General features: G+C 34.9%; 1 non-coding gene across 1 annotated transcript; it reads right to left on the bottom strand.

Annotated features, from left to right (window-relative positions):
• Nucleotides 1–207: 207 nt before the first annotated feature.
• Nucleotides 208–314, bottom strand: LOC119473020. Its single transcript, XR_005202189.1, has one exon. It is a non-coding gene; the product is annotated as a U6 spliceosomal RNA (small nuclear RNA).
• Nucleotides 315–5,108: the final 4,794 nt, after the last annotated feature.

The raw sequence follows: 5,108 nt of genomic DNA, 5'->3' as shown, positions 1-5,108 counted from the left end.
AACAAAAAAAAAAACAGCTCCTGGATTCCTTGATCTTTTGAATGGTTCTCTTTGTCTCATTCTCCTTCAGTTCAGCTCTGATTTTGGTTATTTCTTGTCTTCTGCTAGTTTTGGGGTTGGTTTGCTCTGGCTTCTCTAGTTCTTTTAGTTGTGATGTTAGGTTGTTAATTTGAGATCTTTCTAACTCATTGATGTGAACATTTATTGAAAAATATGAAGTGCTTCATGAATTTGTGTGTTATTCTTGCACAGGGACCATGCTAATCCTCTCTGTATCTTTCTAATTTTAGTATATATGCTGCTGAAGCGAGCATGGTATGGAATTTTCCAAGTGTATGATGAGTCATTATTAATTTTTATATTGAATACAATATGGTTATCGTGTTCAAGGTCATGTGTAGGGCCTTTATTCAGAGATGTGATTAACTAATGCTCCAAATTCTAGGACTCCTTATGCAGTGATAGGAGAAAAACAATGACCAAATGCTTCTGAAACATAGGTAGTTAGTAGATTTCTCTGAATAAAATTATCATCTTTTTATTTGAAACATGTCTTTAAGACATCCTGCATGTTAAGGTCAGCAGTGATTAATTTAGAAACTGTGAATGTTAATTGAAGGCACAGTTTCTTCTGAAACCTTTTAAACATTTGACTCATGCTGGTTAATTAGAAGGACAAAAATCACTCCATTATATAAATATAGGGAGAGTTTCTTTTTCCCAGTAATGTGAATATATATTCTTTGGGTTGTATGAATAGAGAGGAAGTAATTAGCCAGGTGAAATGGGCAAGGTGACAATGACTCTGAAATTTCAAATTATTTCCAATCTTCGATTTTGCTGAGCTGTACCAGTGTACCTGGTCCTAATTCAGTAGAGAGTTAAAAGCCAGTGTTATAATGCTTTAACAAGGGTGGAATTATACACCATGTTTTTGTATTCATAGATAGGTATCCAAAGCATCCTAGAATTTTCTCCTGCCATAATTTTTAATCTAACTAGTAAATTATATAATCTATAGAAGATTGCAATTGGCCAAGTCTTGGAAGTATCAGTTACTCAGATGAAGCCTTTTCTTTGTACTTATTGTTGGTTTGACCAAACCTAAAATTGAAGAATTTTTCAGAGTTGCCCTTGCTTCTCTTTCAGATAACCTTTATGAAGTGGAAGACATTTATAGAGTAGCTAAGATTTGGAATAAAGTTTTCACACCTTCCCCAAATCTTTCTCATGATATAGATGCAACCTAAAATAATCAAAGGGAAATAATACCAGGTTGAGAAATTTATAACATTAAATTATCGCAGTGTTTGTGTACAAAGAGATACACTCACATAAGAGTTGTTACCCTTACATGGCAGAACCCTGGGGCCCTTCCTAGGGAAATCCACAGCAAATCATAGTGATTTAATACCCCTCCTCATCACCACCATCCTAAAGAGATAAAATCTATTAAACTAAGTACCAAGGGCAATAGTGGCAGAGAGAAGACTGAAAGAGATCATGGCTGTAATGCTATGGTAATGGAGTTCAGGGTGTGGTTATGAATTGATGAATTGTATCTTCTTGCATCAATGCTTCCTTTTTTCCTCTTTTCTCTTTGGTACACTCCCATCCTGAGTCATTGGAACTCTTTGAATGCCTGGTTTCCAGAGGAGAAAATCATCTCATATTCTCTCAATTTGTCATAACTAGACATAATGACTAAGAACCAATTTCAGTTCTAGATTTTGTTTTTTGTTTGTTTTACTTCACAATTATGTAGACGGAGCCACTGAGTAGAAGTTATAGAGTCAACTCACTTCTATTTTGGATGTGTTTCCTTCTGATAAGTTAAGCATGAAATCTAAATCTCATGAATTTTGAGTGAGTTATTTTGAAGTCTATATACTGTTTAGAGTTTTGACCAAAATATTTTGTTACAATATGCTTTGTTTTACTTATTTAAGAGGATTTGTTGACAGAATATATATATATATATATATATATATATATATACACACACACACACACACACATACATAAAACTATGTTTTCTAAATGCATACATGAGAAAAAAGCATTTATCAAATATTTTTGCATGTATTTTTAAATCTCACTTGATACTAGAATAAAACTCCATATATTTGATTCCCTCAGTATATCGTTAAAGCAGAACATGCTGTGAGGAGGAAATAAAAAGAGTAAAGCACGTTTTCATTGTGTAATTCCACCTCTATGTGTAGAACTCTATAGGATAGTCATAGAAATTAAAATGAATTTGATGTTGGCAGTAATTAATTTGCTTATTCTAATAATATAATGAATTAACAGATTTTTGTTCTTAGCTCAAGTGGAAATGATTTTATTGTTCTATAAATATAACAAAATGTTTTAAAAATGTTAAGAAAGGACTGCATGTAATCATTTAGATAAAACAGTAGGGGTTTTTGTTTGGTTTGGGGGGCAAAGATTTGTTTTGGGGTGTTTTTTGGTTGTTTTCTTAACATTTTAGGTTTGGAGGTACATGTTAAGGTTTGTTACATAGGAAAACTCATGTCATGGGGTTCGTTATGCAAAGTTTTTTATCACCCAGGAATTAAGCCCAGTACCCAATAGTTAACTTTTCTGCTCTTCACCCTCCTCCCACCCTCTGCCCTGAAGTAAGCCCCAGCGTCTGTTGTTTCCTTCTTTGTGTTCATGAGCTCTCACCAGTTAGCTCCCACTTATAAGTGAGAATATGTGGTAATTGGTTTTCTGTTCCTATAGTAGTTTGCTGAGGATAATAGCTTCCAGCTCCGTCCATGTACCTGCAGAATACATGATCTCGTTCTTTTCTGTGGCTGCAATGTTTGCTTTTTAATGTGCAATGAAATTATATTTTTGCCGGTTGAATTCTGTTATACAGGTTCACAGGCTAAACACATCACCGTCATGGTGAGTTGTATACAAGCTATGAGTAAAGGAAGGTACTAAATCTCTGTACAAGGTCCCTATTTCTCCCATGAGTTACAGATGGAGGCATAAAAGTAGTCCTTGAGTAACGGAAAGGTTCAAATACACACCTTATGCTCCTAGAACCATACCACATTCATGCCTTGTCATCTATATATCTAAATGATTTTTAATGTATCATCTAAGTGAGCAATAAGACAGAAGGCTGTAGGAAAGGAATCTTTCAGTCAATGTGAATAATTACACTGAAAGTATTTGCTTTGTCAAACATATTATTAATATATCATAAAAAGTTTTGGGCCAGGTGCAGTGGATAACACCTGTAATTCTAGCATTTTGAGAGGCTGAGGACGGTGGATCACCTGAGGTTAGGTGTTCAAGACCAAGCCTGGCCAACATGGTAAAACCCCATCTGTACTAAAAACAAGAATTAGCCAGGCGTGGTGGAGGGCACTTGTAATCCCAACTACTGTGGAGGCTGAGGCAGCAGAATCACTTGAACCCAGGAGGCAAAGGTTGCAGTGAGCTGAGACCGCACCATTGCACTCCAGCCTGGGCGACAAGAGTGAAACTCCATCTCAAAAAAGAAAGTTTCTGAGAATATCATATGTGAATTCCTAAGACCTGTCAGGGGAAATGCATGCTCATAAAAGAAAACTCATGTGCAATTATTGCTTAGTGTTTTTGGTGTTTCATGAGTAATAGAAAAATAACTGTACAAATATTAATGTGACCAAATGAAACATATTTAAGCAGATTAAGAAACCATAGCAAGTCATCTTTTTCATTAAATAACAGAAAAATTGTGTCCTGACAGTAATCTCAAAACAGTTTTCTACCTAAGTATTGTTTAATTTTATGTCACGTATGCTCAGGAGAATTCTTCAATACACTCTAAATTTTCTAAGTGGGTTTCCCTTGTAATTTTATGGAAAAAGGGAAAGACCTTGGAATTGTTTTATTATTTCCAATAGAAAAATACATATTTTAGCACTAATACTTTTCCCCAGGAAATCCTAAGGCCCTGCATGATAAAGTATTAGCAAAAATTGATGTGAGTTCGTATAAAATATTAGGAAATCAAGATTGTGGGTCATAATTTAGGGGTTTTGAAATCCACATTGAGAAGCCAATGTAGAGTCTCAAGTGTGTCACAAAATGATGTTATAATACACAAAACCAGTTGAAAATGATTATCTAGCTCATAGACACACACAAAACTTCTCATTTGCCCTTCTGAATGACTGTAAGAACAAGCCCATGTTACCCTTGGGCCAGGAAAATGGTCCTGATTCTCAGGGCAAAACAATATTGTCAACCTCTTTGGCACAGCTCTGAAGAGCACTCTCATTATCTTCTTAGTCTTCCAGACAGGGTCTTTTTTTCTCCCACCACCTCCTTAATTAAAGCAACTCTAAGTTTCCAAACTGTGCTTCCCAGCAAGCATGGTTTAAAGGATTCTGATGCCAAATATGTAAAACTATGGCCAACTAATGCCCAGCAGCTCATTCCCTTGCCTTCATTTCCCCCAGAAATCTTTCCTGCATAGGAAGTATTAACAGGCATATTTTTGGTGAAACATTGTATAAAGACATCCTTTTATTTATCTTATTTAATTTTAATGTTGAAGCCTACACATCTTCAGAGGTGAATTGTCATATGAGTAAAAAATCTAAAAGATGAGAGATATTTTTACTAATTCAAATATAATTTAGCCCACACAGATTATTTATCCCTTTCTAAATGAGTATGTATGGGTGGAGAGGTAACTCATCTTTTCATCCTTCATATACATTCATTTAAATATTTCAGGTTCAAGCATAGCATAGTTATGAAAAATCAAGTCCTAATATTACTATACATGGGAATTAAGCTTTATAACTTTTAACAAGATTTATACTTTCAAAATGTTTGGCCTATTCTATTAAGATAAAGACAAAGTGGAGAGAGTTGCAGAAAATTCAAATGGTGAGAAAGCATGAAACTTCTTAAGTGTTTATGATTGCGCTTGGGTGTCTGAGGCAGAGGATTTGTAGGAGGAAACAATAAGATATAATATTGGAAAGAGGGCTTAGAGCCAAATTGTGAAGTCATTGAATCAGAAAGACCCAAAAAGGTCATTTACTTATACCTCTTCTCTGATGCACAAACCTCCTCTCCAGCATCACTAAGAA

Source organism: Cebus imitator, unplaced genomic scaffold, assembly GCF_001604975.1.
Source record: "Cebus imitator isolate Cc_AM_T3 unplaced genomic scaffold, Cebus_imitator-1.0 Scaffold128, whole genome shotgun sequence".
Classification (NCBI taxonomy): Eukaryota; Metazoa; Chordata; class Mammalia; order Primates; family Cebidae; genus Cebus; species Cebus imitator.
Note: the sequence above shows the minus strand (reverse complement) of the source record. Positions and strands in the feature narration are given on the sequence as shown.